Source organism: Pinus tabuliformis, chromosome 6, assembly GCF_031772625.1.
Source record: "Pinus tabuliformis cultivar Carrire ecotype Pingquan chromosome 6, CPIR1, whole genome shotgun sequence".
Classification (NCBI taxonomy): domain Eukaryota; kingdom Viridiplantae; phylum Streptophyta; class Pinopsida; order Pinales; family Pinaceae; genus Pinus; species Pinus tabuliformis.
The window spans coordinates 1,850,985,822-1,851,012,935 of record NC_142292.1 but is presented as its reverse complement, the minus strand read 5'-3'; positions in this window follow the sequence as shown (position 1 = coordinate 1,851,012,935).

The following is a 27,114-nucleotide window of genomic DNA, read 5'->3' as shown; positions in this document are numbered from 1 at the left end:
ATATGATGCTTGAAGAGAAATTTATGACGATTGTCCCTCGACTTCTTGTTTAAGTATGAATTATAGAGAATGTAAAAACCTTAACTTCTTTGGCCTGTATCTAAAAAAATATAGTGAACCAAGATCTCAAATTCCTACATGAAGTGCACCAATATTTCAGCTCCACATGGTTTTAATTTCCACTTCTGATGCCTTGTAGAAAATATGTTATAGATAAAATTTCAAGATGACTTGTTTGAACCAGTGAAATCCTAGAATCCAAAGCTTTGATACCAAATGTTTTGTAACTAAATCACGAAGAAGACATATCAACGACTTAAAAATTAGCCTCTTTGAGGGGGAATGTTCTTTACATCACATAAATAAACAATTATTGAATTATTCAAATGATAAGACCTCATTGGTATATATAAGAGTCTAAGGGTCAAAATATAATGCGAGGCTACATAACAATAATAATGCACAATAGTAATGCGATTGTATATGGAACAACAATAATAACAATACAAAAGGGGCCTACAATAATAATAACAATAAGGTGAATAAGCTAGTATTATAGGGACCTGACAAGGTCTTCTTCCTACTTTTCCACCTCAAAGTAGTGGTCTTTCTTCACCTTCTACCATTTATCCTTTAGAGCTGATGTAACAAGGTTCTTCAACTATATTTTCCTCTTTTGGTTCTTTTATTAATGGTCCTCAAGAGAAAGTTCCTTCTTCTTCTTCTTCCTCAATAGGTACTTCTAACTCTTGTCCAACAAGTTGTTCTCCTATTGATTCAAGAATGATGATTTCCTCAGTTCAAAATGTAGGTTTATTTACTACTTCCTCTATGGAAGAATTTGGATCTTCTCTGGTTGAAATTTCAAATCCTTGTAGCTTTGGGATTCTTTTTCTACCTACAAAAGTTGGAATTTGTGACATGGATGGTGATGTGGCACTTATTATACAACATGTTCTAGTGGGGGTCATTGGCGATGATGAAATTGATGTTTCTCCTCTAACAAATATACACTAGATTCTCTTTCCCTATACATGCATTCAAGAATGAATGAATTTGAACTTGTATGCATCCAATAATGAATGAAACTAAGAATGAGTTGCAATTTAATAACTATGGCTAGGAATAAGCTCTCAATTGTGATGCACAAGTTCTTACCTCTCATCTTACCACTCTTCCTATCTAGAGTTGTGTAAATAAGAAGATATTCTAAATTAAAAATGAATTTCAATGTATACTTTGCTGGTAACAACACCAAAAATGATGGATAGTTTAAATGTGTGTTACATTACTTTCATTAAAATTCCAATCTAGGTTCCTAAACTTTTGAAGTACACCATACTATATCTGGTAGGAAATGATATTTCAAATTATAAAGGAAGAGATTCAAATTTATTTATAAATGAATGGTTAAATGATCCAAATGAATTGAAATATTAATTTATAAAATGATAATGAAGTATTATCCTAGAAAGAAATTAAATGTGAGTGTCGAAGAATGCAATAAAATTATATTAATGAGGTGAAATTTAGTATTAGCACGCACACTTGATTCTCATGATGTAGAATATTAATGAAATGAAACTAAAGGAAGCATGGACAATTAATTATAGGAAAGAAATAAACTATGAACTAATTAAATTAGGGAATCTAATCTAACGAAGTCAAAGACAATAATCTACTCTAGGAAATTATTGAATTTCTAATATAAAGGAGGGAAAATATAGTTTTTACATTATGAAAGAAAGGATAATTATTCTATGAAAGAAATGAAAACTACCTAAATAAGAAATATATTTGTCTATGAAAGCAATACAATTATTTAGGAAAGAAAGGGAAACTTATCTAAAGGATTTTAGATTGTAAAGTAACTTCACAAAACTTGAATAAAAAATCCTCAATGTGTGCGTTCATAGCATATAATTCATCCATATTGAACCTATGATATGTATACGAATGTTGTGTAAATGTGCCTATGAATGCGAGACTCGAAATCAGTGCAAGAGAAAAAGTTAATATGAATGTAGAGAACTAAATATATGAATAATTGGACAATGCTTTGGTTATTTTTAAAATATAATTCAAGAACTTGACAAACTTGTAGTAGAGAATAAAACAACGAACAAATGTGAAAGTTGATTATGAAGGAAACTAGAGCATGATAAATAAAGTAAAGAGAAGTAAAGTGAAAAGATTATATTACAATCTCGTATGCCACAGGGAGGCCTCACGTTAATGCACAATATAAAAAATAAAAAATAAAAATATTATGATCATTGATGTAACTATCTCATTAAAGCTCCATGATAACATGATATAGTTGTGATATTTCAATTAAAATTAGTTCCCACACAATAATATTGTTTTACATTGATAAGAGGATATAAAAAGATGATGTTTTCCTCTCAACGAGTCTTATTTATAATGGTTTATAATAACTAACTAAGAAAACTATTGCAATAACTCTAAATATGTAACAATGACTACATGTCCTATTTTCTTTTGAAGATTTAATTCTTACAATTCGTTGATGAATCAACAAATAGTATGAAGATTTGTTAGACACATTATCATTCATTTCACTGATCTTTAGCTTCTAGGATGGTTATTCACACGCTCTTGAAGTCGATCTACTTCCAAATAGTAGTCCTGATATATTCTTCCTCTGTCCATATGCCATGTGATGGTTATTTGAGTGTTTGATCGATCTATTGTGATCAATTGATGAGACTTTCCTTGTCCCTAACATATGGAACACCATGTTTGATCTATTTGACAACCTCCTATGTGCTTAAGATTAATTGTTCATATCAAAAATCATTTGAACCTTAAATGTCGCTACATAATGTCATAAAAAATAAAAAATATGTCAACTTTCCTAATCTTTACAAATCAACCCAATTTTATAAAGTAAAAAATATAGAACTAAAAATATATTATACTTTTACCTCATTGTATCACTTGTAGTCTTGATGGCTTATTATTCATGGAAAAATAGTAGATTGATACAAAAATGAGTAGGTTATCAATGTTTGTATGATATATAAGTGGAAAACTAAAGTAACAAGATGAAAAAAAGATACGATTTCTTTGAAACAACACCGCATAACCATAAATTGTATCCAATATTTTCACATGATTAATTTCCTCATACAACATATTAATAGGCTTATATATCAACAATTCAAGCCTCGTAAAGATACCAAAACTCTATGAATCTCAACTTCACACAACACAAAGATTATGGTAATTATAGTCTTTAGAATTCTTCCATTCATATAGAGAGAGTACATGAACACAATAGATATATGAAACTATATTGTATTAAATCAAATCTCTACATTCATATACAATCACACAAATTTAATTTCTCTCCACTCATTCTCCATGTTGTGACTCTACTTTCATTGGCCATCATCTCTTTTCCTCACAGTTACTCTCTTTTTATTTCCCATAAGATTACAAAAGATATAATTTAGAAACATCACAAATTTACTAGATCCTAAAACCACTCCATAAATTAACCATAAATTACTCCACAAATTAGATTTTATAAATCATAAAATCACTCTAGCTATCGCCAAAATTACTCTAGCTATTGCCAAAATCACTCCATAATCACCCTTAAATCTCTCATGCTTCCAATGATAGTTTAAGAAACTAAAATAATTTACAATAATATAATTCCTTCTCCATATTAAAACGCCCTTTTTACAGCTTTGTCTACAAAAAGCATTGATTTGTTGGGGAGCTAGAATGGTCTTGCATCAAAATGTAATGTCAAAATAATTATTTTCTTATCAAAGTTGAAGTATTGAAAAGTATTTAAAAATATTGTATAATCCAATCTAACTTGTTGAAGCAATGGAACATGTTTTAAAATATTGTCCAATGAAATCTAACATATCTATAAAGGACATTTTTTTAGTCCAACCATTCTTTGAAAATAATGCCAATGAGTTTAGAAGAAATTTTGTTATGTCAAAAGACAAGTAGACATGTAACAAGGAGAAAAACAATGTATATATATGGCAAAATATTCTTCATTGCAATGTGATGTTAATTTTTGTTGTTGTATTATGATGTCAAGTTTTTGTTTATCATGTTGTGACAATGATTTTTTTGTTTTCACATTTCAACATTGACTTTTATTTGTACCTATCTAATGATAATTTTTGTTCGACATAGATATGCCCATTTTATTTTTTTAATTTGCCTCATTTAACATCAAATTGTTATTTTTTTGCACAATTCAACATCAAATTTTGTTTATGATACTCCAATGTCAATTTTGGTTCATGACATTGCAACATCGTTTCTTGTTTTTAAAATTGTGACATTGATTTTTGTTTCTCACAATGTGACATCAATTTTTGTTCATCATGGTATTTGTTTAATAGAATGTGATGTCTATTAAACTTCATTAGATTCCATTGTCATTTTTTGCATGTCTATTTTTATTTATCACATTGCAACACCCATTTTTGTTCAAGAACACTAAGTATAATATTCTTTTCAGAATAAATTAATTATTTTACTAATTAATAATTAGAACATCATAAATTAATGCATTTTTTTCTATTTTCCTTACTTTTGTTTTTCGAAATGAATGTCAAAATGATTATTTGTTTTTCCAGGTTGAAACAATGAAATTTGTTTTAAAATATTATACAATCAAATTTAACCTATCTATAAAGGCATTTTTTAATTTTGCAACCATCCTTTAGACATAAAGCCAATGAATTTGATCAAATTTGGTTGTATTAAATGACAAATAGAAATCTAACCCAAAAAAGGCACTGTATGTAGTTTGGAAAAAATCATTCTCCTATTAAACCATGCATATTATGCAAAAAAATAATAATCTAAAGCTTCGTTAAGGTTATTTGTATGATTAAAATACCAACAATACATTTTCTTCATCCAAATAAAAGTATTTATTATTATAGTAGATTAATTTGTGAATAGAGACTTAAATTGCAATACAAACTTATGAGATTAATATTCTTCCACACTGTATCCCAGCACTCCTTTTCACTTGACCTTTTCGCTGAAATTGCAAAATTGCACAACATGGTCAGAAGCTGCTTAATCACATTCTCATGCAAAATTTGTGTATAGTCAGCAATTATATCGAACTTTGCATTATGGGTATTGCTGAGAAACTTGGGAATATTAATGTAATCCTTCATCTCTTCCCTCAATTCTGATTCAGGGGTGGCATTTTTCACATTGAACCATTGTCTGGTGTAAGGGTTTAGTGCTTTTTGTCTAGTTTCCTAGACAGTATCTAATGGCTTTATGTTGTAGACAACCTAAGTCAAATCGAAGTGGGTCATAAAGAAACTCACCATTGATTATGTCAACATATCTATCAAACACCCTTTCCATATTCGTTTGGATTTTCTTCTTATTCCTTAAAAGTGACCCCTGTGAAAGAAAAACGTTCTATTTTGAGAAAAGTAGGGCAACAATGCGCCTCTATATTCTACGATACTTTTATCAGAGATACTATATGTCTATGAGCACGATTGCATTTAAATCTGATTTGGATTTATGTTCAATTTTTTATTATATATATATGAGATAGGATTTTCTAGTTGGTGAGAAGATTTGGGTCGATGATTGATGAGTATTGGTAAGAGGGTTAAATACTTTTTAAAACCAGCACATTTATTTGAGTAATTTTTCACTCTCAGAAAAGTGATGGTAATGATGTGTTTTTTTCACTCTAGATATATGGTGTTTAGTTTGGTTTATAGATAATTTTTCTATAATTTTAAACTTATATTTTTATTATTATGTTAATAGAGTGTTTTTCTAAAATAGAGATTTAAAAATATTAGTTCAATTATTAATAATTAATAGGTAGATTGTATAGATTTAACTTTTAGTGAATATGTATAAAATATTTATACTGTAGGTAAGACATTCCCTTGAGAAAAACTCCCCTAAGTGCCACTTTTCACCACTCTACATGGTGGATATGTTGTTAGACAATTTGCTATCCTCTACATGGTGGATATGTTGTTAGCCAATTAAGCTATCCTCTACCATCCGATGATTCCATAACCGTCTCATGCCCGGATGAGGCCATAACCATCTCACGGGCCTTCCATCAGATGAAGCCATAACTGTGTCACATCTAATTCATGGCCATTCGTATATACTTCTAGGAGAAATGGCTTAGGCTTAGTTTATTTTATGATGTGTAAAATTCCCTAACTGTTTCTTCCATTCTTCATGTTGAACATCTTGCAACTACCATCCATTCAATTACTATTCTCTGCAGCTTCTGAAGCATCTGGTTCATTTCATTTCTTTTCGTCTACCTCTGCTTCTGAAGTGTCTGGTTGTAGAAACGATCCTTCCTCTTTGTTTCATCTACGTGTTCTTGTAGAAACTATCCTTGGTTTCTTGGAAGCAATGCTTAAGGTATTGATTAATCTAATCGACGTTCAACTTGGAAAAGGTTAGATTTGGTGAATAACAGTGGATATTTTTCTGTTTTGCACTCACAACTGTCATTTCTTTGTTTTTCCAAAACTATGGTAGCTCAAAAGTTAGGTAGAGTTAGGCAGATTTATCAAGCGTTTCATGGCTATCGATATTTTTCTGTTCTACACTCACAACTGTCATTTTTCTATTTTTCCAAAACTACGGTAGCTCAAAATTTAGGCAGACTTAGCCAGCGTTTCATGGCTATCCATGAAGCTAAAAGTTCCTCATAGGTCTACTTGTAGTAATTTTCCTAACAGCTAAAGGCTTTGCTAGACAATATCAGCTTCTTGAAGAGCCCACGAAGAGGATAATGGTGGAGGAGGATGGGCTGACACTACCATTGAGGCCGCCGTAGAGATCGTTGTTGTTATCGGGAGGGATATTGTTGTTATCAGCCAATATAATTAAATATAATTTGATTTTTTTAAATAATTAAATTTGCGTGTTGTAACACAACACCCCAACATTTCTACCAATCTATATATGCTTTGGTAGAAGAGTAATGATAGAAGGACCCAACAGTTTCATTCTGACTCATCAGTAGTATTTTCTTGATAAGCCCTTGTCTTGTGTTCTGCTAACGCAACACAACTGTTTTTAAAATAAAAGGATGTGTGGAGGTGCCATTATTCTAGATATCATGCCTGCAAACCGATCTAATTTCATGTTGGGTTTTAATATGAACAGTAAGGTAAAATCCTTGTACTACCCAATTCGTGACTTATTAAATGGTTACTGAGTAAACAACCAAATGGAACCCTCTTTGAAGGATGTCTGCATATCGGATCTTCGAGTCTCTGTCTCGCATGATATCGAGTATCAGTACTCTAAGTTCCTAAAACCGAGTGCTCCATTTCGAAGCACTTCAAATGCATCCACTGTCCAATCTTGTGAGAATAGAAACTTGAGCCAAACTTTGCAACAATCGTGTTCTTGTGAGACCTGTAGCCACAACTATTAAGAGGTGAGCGATTTCATGTCCACTTCTTATGGCAATGCTGCAAAGTCTTTGTATGGTTAACAATTATATCGAATTCTGGCCACTGTGAAGATTGATATAATCCTTCATCGCTTCCCTCAGTTCTTCATCTGTTCCCTCAGTTCTGTCACATGGAACCATTGTCTGGTGTAAGGGTTTAGAGCTCTATGTGTAGTTTCCCAAATGGTCTCTAATGTATTTCTGTTGTAGACAGCCTGAGTGGAATCTTTTTCAGGTGTTAATCGAAGTGGGTCGTAGGGAAACTCGCCACTAATCATGTCCATATATCTATCAGGCACCCTTTCCATATTAGTTTTCTTTTCTTATTATTCTTCAACAGTGATCACTGAGTTCGAAAGATAAATTTTATAATTAAGGGACAGACTAGATGCACACACTACTTTTAAGAGACAGACTAGATGTCACTATTGCGTTGAATCTAGCTTGATTCATGTTCAATTTGCGATAATTAAATATCTTATATATTATAGATTATCGTTATATTATTGGTAAGAATTTTTGAGCCTACCCTTTATGAGTATCTATAAGAGGGTTAAGTACGGGTAAAAACTAGAGTAATATCTATTTCAGTCATTTTCACTTAAAAAAAAGATTTCTGGTTATGAGTGGGCGTCTTGCTAAATAAATGAGCATACTCTTAATGATATTTATACATCTATTTGGTGTATTGTTTCATTTTTGTTTTATAACGAGAAAGATATTTATTTGAGTCATTTTCACTTTAAAAAAAGATCGCATATTATGATTGTGTGTCTTGCTTGATAAATAAGGTTGCGTGCTCTTAAAGATATTTATACATCTATTTGGAATATTGTTTTGTTTTACTTTAAAATTAATTTTTTATTATGATATTTATACATCAATTTGATTTATTGTTTATTGTTTGGTTTTAGTTCTACAATAAATTTTCTATTATTATATTTAGAGAGTTGTTGGTGATGATTGAAAGAAGATTTTTGGAATTGAAATTTAATTATTAATAATTATTAGGTTAAATCATAGTGACATAATATCCTCAATAATAGTTTAATAAAATAACGATTTGAGATTTACTTCCACCTTAATTATGCATTTTCTACTTTTCAATTTAGTTTGAAAAAATCCATATTCACAAGTGTCATCAAATTCTTATTCCTTATAGTACCTTTAGTGTGCTCTTCTGGTTACATATTTTAAATTTATATATGTTCCATTCATATATAAATTCTCATTATAATAATAATAATAATAATAATAATAATAATAAAGTTATAATTAGTTCATTTTATAATTTTTTAAAACATGGTAGTTTTTTTAAACTAGGTAATTGTGAAATATTATGATTGGAGCTATAAAAGATTATGAGTGACTATGTAATATTATGATCGAGAATGGTTGACCTTGAAAGATTATTATTTTGAAACATTATTATTGAATTTGGTTGACTATGGTTAAATATGTTCAATATATGGTTGACAAGGGTTTACTATGGTCACATATGGTTTACCATGTTGCATATGGTAGACCATGGTTCCACTAGCTCGCACTTACAGCTATGTTCTGGCTTATTATGGCGCCACATCAAGAACATTATCTGTTTCTGTTTCAGTTACAATCTGTTACTATTTTAGTTGCATGTTTTCCAGCTGAATCAATCACTTCTTGACATGTATCCTGATTTTTATATCTCCTTAATATAATCTATGTCGGTTTTTTCTTTCAAAAAAATGGTAGACCATGGTTCACCTTGGTTAATAATGTTGACTATGGATGACCATGGGTTGACCATGTCAAATATGGTTGACACTTGGTTTACTAGGATGCCCATGTTGGCCATGTTGATTATGTGACCCATGGTTAACCTTCGTGATCCATATTTAACTGTAATTAACTATGAAAGATTATGATTGATCGTGGTTGACCATGCTTCCTATGGTAGACAATGGTTGTCTGTGGTTTGAGCATGTTGACCATTAAAGAACCTAAAATTATTTACAATAAGGAATTAGAATTCCTTATCCATATCGAAACCCCATTCAGATATTTTTCTCCAAAATGATTTGATGGTTTTAGGAGTGAAAATGCTTAACAAGATGACAAGATGACAAATAACAAGATGATAAATAAAATTATGTAATGGAGCCATGTGCATAACAAGATGACAAATAAAATTATGTATAGGCTCAAAACATATGGTTTGACATGTAACTAAATATGAGAGACCAATTTCTTTGACTTTGATGATGCCAAACGTTGTTGAAGAAAGTGGTGCTCCTGCTTAGTAATTTCTAGGAACCAAAGTTCAATATAGTTGTGATTCCCTCGGATCGCTTGCTCATATCGATTATTTCCTATTCCTTATTCTTCCATTCCATTCAAATGTTCTAATATTTTCTGATTAGTCTGTTGAACGCATAAACGATCCAATGATAAGCATAGCATAAGTTATTGAATATCAAGCTCCAATGACTGCTCTGCCTCAAATGTAGTACATGATTCTTCTAGATCTTATTCTTCTAGACTTTTTTCTTCAATGGAATAAGGATAATCTCTTTTTTGCAATACTCTTCCTACTCTAAGATGGATACCATTTAGAACAAGAGGATTTGTTTGGAAGTGTTCTACCTTAGCTAAGTGGGTTGAGTTACTTTATTGTTTGGGCTCATAAATGGTTGTATAGCTAGTTGATCGGATGTTGATCTTTGAGATGGATGTGGTTGAGGTTTTGGTTGTGGTGGAGGTTGATGATATGGATAACATTGAGTTAGGTATGAAGGATATTGAGGATATTGTGGATTTTTTCGATAAGGTCCTTACCAACCTTGTTGCCAAGATTGGTTTTGGGGTTGAGATGGTCAAGGTTATCAAGGAAAGGGTGTGTTCCAATTAATTTGTGATGGTTTTGCATAAACTTCAAATTTTGAATTGGGTTCTTGCAGCATAACAGGTTGAATAGGTTTGCATGGTATTCTTGGATGTTATAGATCTGATCTGGAAATATAAGATAATATAAATAAACCCAAGAATTAATAAGATAGAAATAGATAGAAATGCTTCTCTTTATTGATCAAACACTTAAGGTAGGGCAACACCATACATTCACTCCTTAAGGAAGGAGAACACTCCACAAGCCATATGCCTATTCATACAATATTCCTTGACCTCTCTCCATGTGGAGTCTCTAGCCTCTATATAGGCCTCATACATATAATACCATGGGTCCCTCATACCATCGAACTAATACCATGGGCCCATTACATTATTACTAACTACTTGTGGTCCCTTACATGATACAGGTTAACCACCTTATTTATTACTATGGCTCATCCCATTATTACATTATTCCCTTGGGTACCTCCCTTTGTACCCCATATTATCCCTCCTAGGTACATAACATTCCACTTGTTATAGATTTGATCTGAAAATATTAGACAATGCAAATAAACCCAAGAAAGAACAAGATTTGAATATAGAAATGCTTCACTTTATTTATCAAACCCTTAAGGTAGGGCAACATCATACATTCACTCCTTAAGGAAGGAGAACACTCCACAAGCCATATGCCTGTTAATACAATAATCCTTGACACCTCTCAATTTGGAGTCTCTAGCCTCTATATAGGCCTCATACATACAATACCATGGGTCATTACCATGGTTCCATCAATACCATCTATCTAATACCATGGGCCCATTACATTATTACTAACTACTTGTGGTCCCTTACATGATACGGGTTAACCACTTTATTTATTACTATGGCCCATCTCATTATTACATTGTTCCCTTGGGTACCTCCCTTTGTACCCCATATTATCCCCCCTAGGTACACTATAGTCAAGTCCCAACAAACCAACAGAAGACCACAATTTCACCATGTTAGTTATGGTTAACATTGTTCAGCGTCATGAATTCATCATCACATAATAATGTTTAAGTTATGGTTCATGCATTGCAATGTTGGGTATTGTTTGTCACATTGTAACATAAGGTTATTTTCATCACAATTCACAAGTAATTTATATTCATCAAATTTGTATAGTAAGTTATGGTAACAATGTTGTGACAACAATTCAAAGGATTATGACATATTTTTGTCTGTTGCATTGCACATAGAATTTTTTTCGTTACATTGCAACATAAATTTTTGTTATATGCATTTTCATGTAATTTGTGTCCATTAAATTTTGACATAGAATTTTTCTTGTCATAATTTGACATCATTTTTTTCATCATCATATAGAATTTTTTACTTTTGTTTGTCACATTATGATGTCAATTTTTCTTCATTGCATTACAATGTTGATTTTTTTCATCACATTGTGACATTGATTTTTTTGTCTTTTGTATTCGAAAATAAACTCTTTTTCGTCACTATGTGACGGTAAGTTTTATTCATGACATTGATATGAAATTTTTATTTTTCTTTTTATTTACCTCATTGCAACATCAGTTTTTGTATTTTAAAATGTGTCGTCAACTTTTGTTTATGTTATTGCAATGTCAATTTTAGTTCATGACATTGCGACATTGATTTTTATTTGTCATGTTGTGACGATGATTTTTGTTTGTCACATTGGGACCTTGATTTTTGTTTGTCATAATGTGACATATTTTTTTTCATAACACATTATGATGTTAGCATTATTTGATAGAATGTGATGTTGAATAATATTCATTAAATTGCAATGCCATTTTTTGCATGTATATTTCGTTTGTCACATTACAACACCAATATTTTTCAATACATTAGGATGTTGATATTAGTTTGAAATAATGTCATGTCCATTAATGTTTATTAGATTGCAATGCCATTTTATATGTCCATTTTTGTTTGTCACATTGCAACACTCATTTTTGTTCAAGATATTCTTAAGTGTAATCTTATTTTTGGAATAAATTATATTATTTTACTAATTAGCTATTGGAGTTCATCAATATTTAATACATTACGCCTATTTCTCATACTTTTGTGATTCAAAACTAATGCAAAAAATCATAATTTTCTTATATGTTCTAACTTATTCACTTATGGCTTACAATTGTTAGCATTCTACCAACTGAGGGTTTTCATACATCCTTAATTGTTAACCTTAAACACAAGTCTAATGTGAAATCTAGAATTAACCCCACAACACAATTCTTTGGTCCATAAACAATCTCACAAATTATTTAAGTGATCTCTCATTAACAATGATAAATTGTTTCCTCTAAGTCTTTAAGAATACTTGTATGACTATTTATAGACACACACACATTGTTGAATAAAAAGTACTCCTCATTCTATAGGGTTAAATTCACACATATGCACAAAAAGCATTGATTCCATATGATCTGTGTGCATAGGTTTTATGCTGAGACAACTTCCATTTTCAATAGGGCTTCAACACATACTCAATAGAATTTTGTTATTTCAATTAATCACAGAGATATTCGTCAACATATTCTTATATTTATTATACAAGATTTATCACACAAAATATCTTCTAATCCATGCAAAATGAATTCTACAACATGAACAAGATTCTTCTCTTTGGTGACATAACCTTAAATTATCTATAATCTTTCAATAAGATTCATTTCCTCATACCAAATATTAACCAAATAATATATCAACAAATTTATGCATCCCACAAATATCAAAACTCTATTAATTTCAACTTCACATAAACATTGAGATTCTACTAATTCTATATTTCACATCGATGAGAATTCTTCCATTCATATAGAGACAATCTATGAACATAATAGATATATGAAAATCTAGTTCATTAAATAAAATGTATACATACACATACACTCATAAAACTCTCATTTCTCTACATTCAATCTCTATGGAAATATTCTAAATTAATTGGCCATCATCTCTTTTCCTCATGGTTACTCTCTTTCTATTGTCTATAGGCTTACAAAATTATAGAATTTAGAAACATTGCTGATTTTTTGAATTTTAAAATCACTCCATAAATCACCCATAAATCACTCCACAAATTAGCTTTTCAAAATCCTGAATTCACTCAAGCTATCCACAAAATCAATCCATAAATCACCCTTAAATATCTCATGCCTTCTCTGGAAACTAAAGAAACTAAAATTGTTTACAATAATGAATTAGAATTCCTTATCCATATCAAAACCCCATTTGGAGCTTTTTCTCCAAAAAGTTTTGATATTTTTGGGAGTGAAAATGCCCCTCCATTATACTCCCAAAGTAGAAAAAAGCCTTTGATAAGCCTATCCTCCTAGATAATCCTTTATCACAAGCCTTTGATAAACCTATCTTCTTAGATCCCACATCTTGTTCTTTTTGATTTTTCCACATCACTCGAGAATCAAGTTTGATTCTAAGATCACGATCACAAACAAACTCAAATGCCACAAAACGCCTACTTTGAACAATTGAAAATACACAACTTTGAATTAACTAGTACAAAAGACAAATTTTAACCCAATACATGTTATCTTACAAAACATTAATACAACAATAGTAGCGGTCATTGTCTAAGGATTATGGCTCTTAAAATCAAGCCTAATACAAGAAAAAAACTAGGGCTTTGAATCAACAAAGTTTATGACTTACAATCTTTCGCTAAAAAAAGTACACTTGACCTACTTATTGATGGTGTCCATCCACAGTCCTTTCAATGCACGTACCTTGAACACATTTGATAGGTAATTTTCCTCCTCAATTTTGTATCACATATCTTTTCTTCCCTCAAAAAGCATTCATCTCTAGCTCAACAATCATCTAGTATCAACCCTCTTGCTGATCCAAGAGTGTATGAACATCGACCCAAACAAATATGCCCACTAGTTTCTCTCTTTCTCCTCTAAGAGTGCCAACTCTTAGGGTCTTCACCAATGCCACTTCTTTCCTCTATTTTACTCCAAATTTTACCTAAAATAAGGCTTTTAAGCTTCCCTCTTATCACTAAATTTCTCCTTGTGTAACTCACTGAAATAGGGAAAAATAACTAACCGACCAATAGTCCTTCACCACAGTGATTAATGTCTCATCTTAGGGATCCATAGGATTTCCCACACACAAAGAAAAATATTTCGCTATTCCTCTACTCTTAGGGCTTCAAACAAGTCAAAAATGATCCTCTAACATGCTATACTTAGGTTTCTTTAACACTGTCATTGAAGAAATAATAGAACAACCCTCAATCCTTAACATTCAATCAACTTGAAAGGAAAAACAACATACCTAAAAATGGAATTCCACTCCACTTTACTTGACCTCGTTCATGTAGAAAATGACTGCTTTTCCCATTCTGGTTAGGAAACTTGTAACTACTTTACTCTAGCCCTATGTCAACCTCAAATCCTTGGTGTTACAAGTGCAAACCTTACTTTCTAGACCCTAAACATATAACATTACTTCTTGATTATATATGGTCATTTCTCCTCCACAGTATGTCCCTCCTTAGAATGTGTCTTAGGGATCTCGATCCTCTACAAATAGAAAGTAAGACATCGTCTAAAATCATAGAGATTTATGCTCCTTCTTATTCCCAAAAATAAACCTCAAGGACTCAGCTAGCAACTCCATGCATCCTAGATCAGAACATAAGAAAAATACCTCAAACTTAGACATTCTCTCCAATGTGATTAGGGATTCATGAGATATGGATACCTCATATTGTCTTTCCACTTGATTGTTTTCACTTGGATTGATAGTTTGAATGAACTCACATTCCTTCTATTTGTAGAGGCCTCTGTGGCTTTCACTTTACTATCGAGGGTCATCACTGAACTCCAAGCCAACCTAAACAATCATTTTGACCTCAATAAAACATAAGACAAATTTTTTTCTCATCCAACCAACACCATGTCATCAATGCCATAGGTTCCCCTTAGTTATTTAATGATGCACCACATGCCCTCAATAAACAAAACATAAAAAATCACACTTTGTTTTTTGCCCACAACTTTGGGTGAAAAACCCACTACTTGGGTACACTTGCCCACAAACCCCATGTGGGTAAAAATTCTCCAAAACCGTGTAACCCAAGGTGTTGGAGTAACTCCGAAACTACTAAAATAAATAGTCCCTCTTAGAAATGGAGGCACTTCCACAACTTGGAAGCATCTCATCATTATCATGACTAGAGACACTAGCCCAACTCCTAGCATTCACCATTGTTGTTTCCATTGTAATGTTGACATTGATGTGAAAAAGGTCATAGTGCTACTTTTGATATACTTATGTCAATCCTATAATTATGTGTGATAAGTGTTTGGTTTCTCTACCTTGTTGGTTAGCATTGATGTCAACATAGCTATGGAATGAGTAGTGGAGGAGATTTGGAGGTTGAGTAGAGATGGATTCAAGACATGTTGTGTTGGTTTGTTATAGGTGTTGTTTCTGCAAATTATTGGATTATTGCGAAAAGTGTTCCATATGATTCTACTTGTGTTGGAGGTGCCTTTACTAGTGTTGGAGGGAGTTGGATAACTTGATGTTGTTGTTGCATGAGTTGAAGAGGATGACACAAGTGCTAGAGATGTTGTTAGAGGTGTTGGAGGTATTTAGACAAGTTTTTATTTCTATTTGAAGAGATAGAGGTGTTGGTCTTAATGAGGAGTTTGGCAGACTAGGAATTGCATGTCATTGACTCGGTGCAGAAGTTTGTTTCCTATGTCATCAATTCCAGACTTGTTACAAAGGCTTGGAGGTGAGTTTAGATGATTAAGAAGGTGATCCAACATGTGGTAGGGGTTCTAGGTTGAATATATTTTGTTTTTCCATATGCTCTTCCCTAGTTGCTCTCGTGCATACTTATGGATGTGTAAAAATCCTCATTAAAAATCCATGTAAAAATATATAAGGCCACGTGATAGAACACATATTCCAAGCTGAATGATGGTGGAAACATCCTAGTGGGTGTTGATTCAATTTATTATGGCTAAGGAAATTGGAAAAAGAAATGGCTAAATCTTTGGAAAGCCATGAGGCATTAATCGGCATTTTATTTAGGAAAATAAAGGAAATTATGAGAAAAGGAAGGTGAAAGGTCACAGGTTTCATGCGAGGAGGAAAATGAAGGAAAATAATGGAAAATGAAGAAAATAGAGGCCTCATTGATAAAAAACATTCTGACGATCAATGACTAAGCTTTTGATACGTTTTGGTCGAGTTCTCATCTATTTTGTTCTCTCTCTCTCATATTCTTGGAGACTTAGAGTTTCCTTTGAGCACTCTTGGAGGGTTTGGCATACTTGGATTCTTGGAGAAAGAAGGAAAAGGAACAACATGAAAGTGTAAGAGGGCATTGATATTAGCATCTACAATAATTTTTCTTGTAGGTATTGAGTTGCATGTACGTTTTCCTCACTAGTTTTGGCATGCGTGGAAAATACATGTGGTTTCTTGGTTATGATTTTTCACTGGAATTCATGATTTCCTCGATTGATAGTGGATTTGCCTAGCCTTACGATTTGCTGGATAGCCATGATGATTGTGGGTTTACTTTTAGTACATGTTTCGATTGGTTCTCATGTTTCCCTTAGCTTGCGTTGAGTTATTAGTTCCGCGAAGCCTTGGTTGGACAAATGCTCTAGAAGCCCAGTAATGTCTTGGGTTGACTTACTAGTCTCGGAAGCCGTAGTTGGACAAACATTTTGGAAGCCTTGTAAAAACTTGGGTTGAGTTACTAGTCTTGGAAGCCTTGGTTGGACAAATTATCTCAAATCCCTTGGTGGGTTTAGTTACTAGTTTTGGAAGCCTTGATTGGACAAACTCTCTGGAAGCCCGAAAAATGTTGTGGGTTGAGTTACTAGTCCTGGAATCCTTGGTTTGAAAAGTTCTCTTGAGCACAATGAAAGACGTGGGTTGAGTTACTAGTCATAGGATGGAGGTTGGAACAAACATTATGGAGCCCTGGAAAGTTGTGATAGAGACCGATTAGATGATGGTTTTGGTGATGTCCAATCATGAGGTAGAATTATTGTTTGATGGGTTCAGGTGGATGGCCTCTGGAAGCTCTGGATGGGTCTTGTTTTATGTGTTCTATAAGATCCCACATTCATGCTTGGAATATGGCACAAGGCTCAATGGCTCTAGAGTGATTTGGCTTAACCATTCTATGATCAGTTGGAATGTGGAAGTCCCATCCTCAGTTTGGATTTTGCATCATTAATAAAAGGTTATTTCCCCTTGTATCTCTATGAGAATTGTGATGGATTATATGTGGTTTATATGGCGACAATTCAATTGGCATTTCTCTCCCTATTATGCTGGTTATTTACATGTTTTACGACGGTAGCCATGAGTGGCTCTCATCATGTTCTTACTTGTTATTGAATGATCAATGTATCTCTGACCTAATGGATGAAATGGAAGCTAATGTGATAAAGAGGCAATGCTTCATAATGAATCTAAGACGAAATGGAAGCTAATGTGATAAAGAGGCAATGCTTCATAATGAATCTAAGACAAGTATGAGACCCATATGCGAAGATCTGTTATTTACACATGTAGGTTGCATATTTACTAATTGTTTCACAAAATGTCTATTATGGCTAGTAGGGGTCAAATCAAGGTCTTGAACAAGTATCTTCTTTAGTATTTTAATTTCCATGTTATTTTAGTGATTTGAAGAGATGGTTCAATTCTCAGCAGTGACCTATGTTCTTGGCTTCAAAAAGTGGCTCAAATCCTAGATTCACTGGCATAACACTGACAAATAGGGTCTCTGGTTGCTTGTAAGCAAGCTTGTTAGGGAAACCATGGGCTTGCTGTCAAAAGCATGCCTTGTCGTGGGTGTGAATTTTGGTTTAATTCATTTGAATGCTATCTTAACTTAGTGGTTGGGCACCTAGACTCGTGGATTAGTTCTTGGGGGTCCTGAAGCACCTGAGGGAGGCCTGTGTATTGTGTTTCCATCGGTTCTATTTACTTAATGTCACTTAGGAGGTTAAATCATATCATAGTAGCCTATCATCACATGTTTACCTTGGGTGGCTGGTTGCTTGGGTAAATCTCAGAGGAGGGTGTTACAAAGTGGTAGAAAAGTGTGGTTGCACTCTCCCTGGGTTGTGTGTTGGTCATGCATTCATGTTGGTTTCATATGTGTTCCTTATGCTTGTAGTTCATGTTCTTGTCACATTTGCATTATGTTGATCATGGTTTTAGTGATGTCGCCATGTGAAGGTTGAAGGTGTTTTTGTGGAGTATGTATTCATGTGTGTATGGTTGACTATGCATTGTTATGCACGTCAGTGTTCACATGTTACCAAGTGCACGTGATGTGGTTGTTGTTTTCATGAATGAGGTCATGGTTTTTGTAGTTGTTATGGTCATGCCTTGATGACTGGACTCTAGCTAGAATGATGTGTATATTGTTTTGCAGTCATGTGTTATATGTTTAAATGAAGTTGTTATGCATGTATGGTCTTGGTTATAGTTATGCATGAATAGTAGGTTAAACATGCCTTGTGAAGTCATTGTATGCAATTTAGGTCATCATGGTGTTATGAATTGTTATGATGCTAATGTGTTGGTTGAGATAGAGCTAGAGATGCAGATCATCATAATGAGGTTGCAGCATTAGACTTTGAGGTAAGATATGATCATCATAGAGGTATTGTATGTTTCGAATGCAGGTATGTAAGTTAAGGATTTTCATATGCATTAGGTTTATTTAGATGTCTTTTGATGTTATGGTTACATTCATGATATATGTTAGTTGATTAGTGTAGCTATATGCACATGTGTCAGATAGTCAAGAATAATATTAACTTGTAGATGTATGAATTGCTATTACCTTTTTATAACAGATAACCTGATTATTATGTTATATGTTGTTGATGAGTATGTTATAAGTTAACTTATTGTTGTTATATGACAAGTATCTTGATGATTAGGTTATATGTTGTCGATGAGCATGATATATAGCTTATGGTTGTTATATGTGAGTAACTTGAATATTAGGTTTATTACATTAAGATCTTGATTTTATATGTATCATACTAAGTTGGATTGGACTATGCATATGGTTATGGTGAGGATATTCAGGTACGAGACAAAATATTTTTGATATGGTGTTGTACAAATCTAGATTGAATTGGCATATCTATGAGTGATAATTTTGTATGAGGTATGTTGTAAACATGTTAGCTAGTGACTACTTTGGATATCATGATATTATTTATGTTTGATTTGATATGTTGTGAAGTTATACCATGTTAACTAAATTGATTATGCAGACAAGATAGTCTCCCCTGAGATACACTAAGATACAAGCTTTCTTATATAGTATACTTGGTGCTTCATTGTTAATTATGTCGTTTATTTGGTGTTTGAATGTTTGGTGTTTATTATTTCATCTAGTTGATTTATCTAACATGGTACATTTATATTTTGTTGAACGTTTGATGAATTCCATAATATGAGTATGTGTTTATAAGGTTTCTTACTGAAATGATCTTATTTTAAGAGGATTGTACTAACACATATGTGTTGAGACAGTTGATATCTACTTGAGTATAGTAGGTGACAGTTGTAGCATTGTGTCTAAGGACTATGAGTTGACTATGAATTATGATATGATTGTTAGTCTTGGTAAATGTTGATTTCAAATTGATATATATAATTGCCCTGATATTTGGAACATGTGGCTGACATTTGTCAGTAGTTGCGGGGGAACATGATTAGTATTAGCATGATGAGGTAATGATTGATTTGTTTATATAACTAGAAGTTATATGATGTGATAGCACATAATAAGAGTCAACTGCAACAAGGTAAAGGAAAAAGAGAAAGAATTGAGCAATAATTCCTTTGGCTATGTTTGGAAACCCTAATTCCAAACAAATGAGTACCTTTCATATAGGGAGTCTTCTTAACCTTGATTTTGTGTGACATTATGTAGATATGTGCTATAGTCATGAACATTTACTTGACAGGTATATTAGCCAGTCTCTAGTTGTAGGAGGACACATCAATGGAATTGGAGTCCCTTGACGGATGGCGTGGATATGTTTAATTGCAAGAAATGTGCTTGGCACAACAAGGTATGGTAACTAGTGTATTGTCATGTTTTTTTATGCATTGATAGTTATGTGTTGATGATAGTATGATACAGGGGATTGCATGTAAAAAATATTACCACGAAATCTTGAAGAAGGCTCGGGTTGAGCACTCCTCGGGAACCATGTGGATTGAGTCATGGTGTTTGTTTCTAGTCTTGTGCTTTTAGTATTTTGGTACTTGGTTGTGCTTGATTTCGGTTCTGTTTATGTCTTGGGCATGGCCATGCCATTTGGGTTGTGGTGTTGTTATTAGTTTCATGGTTTCCTTTTTGGTTGTTTCTTGTCTTTCATTTTATGTTTTGAGTGGTTTGGGAATTGGTTGGGGAAGAAGAAAGTTGATGAATCTCGGGGAGAGTTGTGTGGCACCCAATAGGTAATGTAGGACTTAGATGAAGTTTTGTGCATGAGTAAGAGCAACAAAAGGAAATACTATGGTAACCATTTGGACTCGTTGGGTCCATTGGTGTAAACGGACGATGGCAGAACAATCATGAGAAAGGTAACCAAAAAAGGTAAAATAAATGGATATGAGGTGTCAGATTCCTTGGTTATGTTGGGAATGATTCTTCTCAATGTCATGCATGTTGTGCATGAATAAAGGAATTTATCTTAACCTTGACCTTCATATCATGTAATTATTTTATGATCATGATTATGTTGATGTTTGTATATGTATACATGTATGCATGTCATTGTTTGATAGGATGATGATATTTTTATGCTAATTTTTATGCTTATGTATGTGTCCATGTATCTATGTCACTGTCTAACAGGGTCTTCAGGAATCATTCTAGTGGAGAAATGGTTTCTTACACAGGAAAATGACATGAAGAGGTTCCTGGTCTTATGAGGAATCAATTGGAAAGAGTAGTAATGACAAAAATATAAGGTCAATATCATGTGTTTATGAGTTTACATTATCTATTTATATTATATATATGTTATGGACATGTTATACCAAGGGATACATCAATGAAATTAAAGTAGTGTGGTCTGTGACATACTAGGATAAGCATTAATAAGACACTAGAAGCAAGGTTTCTTTGTAAGGACAATTTGGTTTTGGATGTGTGGTATTACTGTTGTGCATATGTTGTACATGTTTCATCTGTGATGATTGTGCGCATGCAATATTGTGCATATGTAGTGTGTGTACATGTTGTTTATGAAATATGATGTATAGGGTGTTAGTACAGATAATGCTATATGAATGTTGCATATTTAGTGTTGGGTATATATGGTGCTATGTACATGTTGGATATACGATGTTGTGTACACATTGTACTGTGTGCATGATGGATATGTAGTGTTGTATGCATATGCTACTTTGCATGTGTTGGATATGTAGTGTTGTGTATAGATGATGCTATGTGAATGTTGGATATGCAGTGCTATGAACATGTGGTATTGCCACTGGGACTTCACTGAATAAACATTTTTCATATCACGTGCATTCATGGCGTACTAAACAATACCCCTAATTTGACTACATATTGGAAAATTACCTCTAAAATCACGTTATTTATCCCCCTAGCCATACAAACCAAATACACCTTCCTAATTTTAAAAACCCCTACTTTTAATAGATATTGTAGGTATCTATTTTTTCATTAACATTTTTTATACCCGCAATATAAAAACCCTTTAACCCTTATATATCCCCAAATTTATTATGTCATTTTTTCCTCAATATATATCCCCCAATATGAACCCACGTGGTATAGTATTGCTCCCCCAGTGAATCCCATGTGGGTGTTCCGTTCATGTTGTACATGTGGTGTGGTGTGTATGATTGTACAAGTGGTGGTGTGTGCATGTGGTGCTATGCACATGTTGTACAAGTGGCACTATGTGTAGGTGGTCTTGCATACATGTCATGCAGGTGGCATTGTGCACATGTGGTTTCATGTACATGTCGTGCATGTGGTACTATGTACATGTGGTATTGTGTACACGTTGTACAAGTGGTGTAGTGTACATGTGGCATTGTGTACATGTTGTGAGTGTGGCACCATGCACATGTGATTTTGTGCACACATTGTGCAGGTGGTGCAGTATATAGGTGGTACTGTGTACATGTTGAGCATATGTGTTATAGACATTTTTGTGCCTTACAGCTCTAAGCATGAAATGTCCATAAACCAAGGGCTCCTAAGTCCCTAAAAGTGTTGTGCTAACCCCTAAAGGGACAAGGTCAACAAATTACAGCTTCTCTCAGAAGTTCTCCACCTGAAACTGCTCAGAATAAGTCAAAACAGGATCATTTCAGCTGCTCCACTAGCTAAGTGCATTGCATAGCACCTAAATCCACTGGCTAGGTGCGTTGCAACGCACCTAAATGCACTACCAGGGTGCGTTGAGCGGGAAATGACAAATGGCAGTGTCATTCCGCGAGGTGGAGAGACAATGGAAGCTTCCAAAATCTTCCCCTATGACACTTGCCTCACTGAATTCGACCAAGGATGAGTAAGAGGCTTTCAGTCTCCAAGTGGAAGCAAGAACTGACAGAGAGAAGACACTAGTCAAATCATAAGCTGACTCATCCTCCTTGCATACATCTATATATGGATCCCTCATCCCAGAGATCCAGAGGCTGGAATTTTGCACATTGTAAGGAATTGCTGTTGGTTTGAGATACATATCAGAGAATTGGGTGATCTATGCTTTGTTGGAGGTGAAGAGGGGCTTCTTTGCTGGGACGTTGATGCTGGGTCAGGAATCATCGGTTGTAACTCCTCCTGGATCTTCTTGTATATCAATAAAAACTATTTGAGTTTCTTCTCCATGCTTTTGTATCATTGATGCTTGTTACATTTGTATGGTTAACTTAAATCTGATCCTAAGTTATTTATGAATATAAATCCATGTCTTTGTATATTTTCTTTCTTCTGTGATCTTACAGGTACTTGGTGAAGCTGGGCAAGTAAGGGAGCAGGTAGCTGGAAGCTATCAAAGAGGAGAGAGATTGGATCAAAGGACTAGCGCAAGACACAGGTTGGTTCTTCCATTCCTCTTTATTTATAGTTCATAAAGAAGATACAAAAGTAGTTTTCTTTGTTTGTTTCTAAGGCAGCTGTCACACCTTAGTGGGATAGAGCAGTTTTAAATAGACACTTTTCCTGGTAACAAAATGGCGACTCCACTGGGGACGAATGTCTAATTAGTTTGTTTGTGTATCTCTTATTGTTTATTTCATAAACTTATAAGTAGCATTCGAACTGCATTTGCCATAACAAATGCAAAGTAGACAGTTGCTACTTCAATCCATTCACTGGATCTGTTTATGATTTGAATAGCTGATTCACAGACTATCTGATTGCCCTTATGATAGCTCTTAGACCCTCCTTAGATCTACCCCTGATTGTGCATTACTGATTGCTTTTATTCGGCCAAAAACCAAAGACTAAACTGCAGACTATGACCCAGAACTCGGATAGAACTCTCGTTTCTGCCCTAGTGCAGGTACTGTGAAGAGATCCTGCATTTCAACGCACTTCCCAAAAGGGCAACCTGCGTTGCAACGCAGTTTCTCTGTGTTACAGGTGCGTTGATCAGCCTAGCCCTATGCAGCTGAGGTTCTTGTGCTTCATTCTTTCCAGTTTTGTCTCTGAAATTTTGCAGCCTGTGATCAGTGTATGACTGTTTCAAACCCCTTTTCCTTACTGATATTCCGCCTCCTTTGTACAAAAGAACTGTAGATGTTTTTGTGTGTTTGTTGAGTCGTTTACAGTTTTCCATTGCAAAAGTAGAATAATCATACTGTGATCCTTTGATTTAGATCTGTCGCAAGTGTCGATTTTGATCATAGGAGAAAGTTTAATTGCTGTTGATGGTCGATTATACTTTTACTATTGCCTTTGGTCTGAATTTGTGTATTTCTAGTGTCAAAACGAGTGTTCATTTCAAAATCGTAGAGTGTCGTAATCATCTCTATCTTTTGATTTCGAAAAGAAGCTTGTTTGTGTTTGTCGCTTGAAAGCAAATTCAGATTTGTACATCAACTTTCTTTTTAGCATCAATACTAAGAAAGTGAAAAACAAATACATGCATGTGCATTTGCATATAGACAGTCTATTTGGCTTGATTTAAGAAAGTGCATTTACAGTGTGCTCTTTGCTCTTTGTGAAAAGATTGTGTCTTTCTTTTCCCCTAGTAGCTAGGATTTTCATTTTAGAAAAGAGATAAAAGTTTGTTTATCATCTTTAGATTGCATTTTAGGAATTACATCTACATCTCGTGGTGAACCCAAAAGGCAAACTTCATAAGCAAGATCAACTTAAAATAAATCCAATGAATCTAACAACGCTTTGGAACTTAACGCACAACATTTAGAGGTCTAGGCTAGAGACGTATTCCGGCGTCGTAAAGCCTGGTAACTATTGTCCTCACTGATGGTTGGGTGATTCCTCCACTTTGAGATGATAAGTGCCAGTACGGACTTGTGCTCCCACATACCGTCGAGTATATTTTGGGAGACCCCTATAGGCTTAAATCCTTTATCCATAGGAAGCCATGTCGGCCGCCCTACTGATCGCAATGCACTGAACACAGCATTAAGAAAGATTGACTGCTGTACCGTAAAAAGTATTCTGCAGTTTTGCGATTGGTTTGGTACTCCCTCTACCTAGACCTCCAAAGCAGTCCCTTTCATTCCTTTTCAGACTCTTTAACGGAAAAGGTCCATCTGAGCACTTGTCACTTCAGGCTCATTAAAAATCGAAGGAGACTAGAGTCATATTTTGTTTTTTCTCGACTCTTAAAAACTGAAAAAGCAAGTTGTGTCAAAACGTGTTAAAATTTATTTTAAACGGAATATTCATACCCCTTTCCTACGTTGATCTTGGGTTGAGAAAATGGAGCCTACCAACCAAGGAATTCCCCTTGGTGGAAATCCTAGTCCCTTCTCCTCTTGGGGAGATGTTGGTGCGCCCCATATGGCCACATTGTCGCTTCCAGGACTGACAATTGGTTTGCCTGTATGGCTCTTCTCAACCTCTGTCGTTTAGAACACCACCATTCCTGAACAATCGAATCAGCAATTAGACGAGTCCAGAGTTGCCCACCAGCCTTCTACTTCCTCAAATTCTTCCTCTTCTCCTTCCTCTTCACTTGATGGAGCTGGTAAAGCTAAAAGCCAAGTTCCTAAGGAGAAGAAGGAAAAGAAGAAGAAAGAGAAGAAGAAGAAGGAGCCAAAGGCGAATGGGGGCAAACGAGTGTCGTCTAACGAAAATCCACACACTGCACCGACCAGGCCTAAATCGCCATGTGTCATTTGCAAAGGAGACCACTTTCACAGAGATTGTCCTTGCATCCCTCGGATATTAAGGGACTGGTCTCCTCGTTTGCACATCCCGGTGTCGTCAACCTCTGGTGATCATGTTGAAAGCACACCGTCGACTAGTGAAAGTGAAGCCCCAGGACAAAAAGGGAAAGCTAGATTTCCTTGTAAACTGTGTGAAGGCAATCATGCCGTCCACCGTTGTCCCTTCTTAGACGAAGCTAAAAGAGTTTTGGATGATCGTCCGGTTTCACCATTACGACTTCCTCCTGGATATAAAAAACTCTTCCCGAGTCCGTCACTAGTTGAGAATCCAGCTGGCCCGCTCAAGTGGTCAGCTGAAGCATCTATCATTGAAGATAAACCATCCGAATCCATACCAGACGAAAGTCAAAAGGTCGAGGCGGCAGTTGACCTGGTCTTGCCTTCAGAGGTTTTATATTCAGATGATACAGTCACTGAAGAGAAAAAGGATGACACCGTCCAAATTCTCTTCATAAACACAGACTCCGACGAACATGGGGGCAATTTACCCATTCCTTTACCGCAGGAAGGAAGTTCGTCAGAGCCGTACCCGGCCGTCTATTCGGTCCCACCTCCAAGCAACCTAGTTGTCTCCTTCGACTGGAATCAACTAGGCAGACCCCGTTTACCAGCAAGCATACCATTCCGAATTATCGTTCAAATATATAGAATGGTTATGGCTGGTACCATCATAGATGAGGGGGCTTCTGTGAGTATCCTTTCCTCAACTGCTTGGAAAGCGTTTGGTTCGCCATCGCTTTTTCCTGAGATGAGAAATCTGACGGGCTTTGATAAAGGAACCAGTCGACCTTTAGGGATCCTTCCCAATGTGCCAATAACATTGAGAAGGAAGATAGTTTGCATGAACGTAATGGTAGTTCAAGGACCCCTGGATTACAATATACTCCTTGGACGAGACTATATTTATTGCATGAGAGCAATTGTCTCCTCACTATTTAGAGTAATGTGTTTTCCACACAAAGGAAGAGTGGTCAAGCTCGTGGACCAGCTTTCATTTCCCGGATCATACAGTGCGAATAGTCATATACCATCCCTAAATGGTCTTTTCACGCAAGAAATGTCTCAATCTCCAGTCCGTCCTTTCGATGAGCGCGAGTAATCCGGGGGGATATGACTGAAACCCAGGGGGCATGCACCCTGGTCTGCTTCGGCAGGAAAACTTCAGGTATAGGGTAGGTTTCCGCAGGAGAATATGACTAGTCTGTACCCCGTCCATGAGTTGAATTGAGGGTTATTCTAGAACAAGATTCTTTTGTCAAATTTATGTGAGTTGG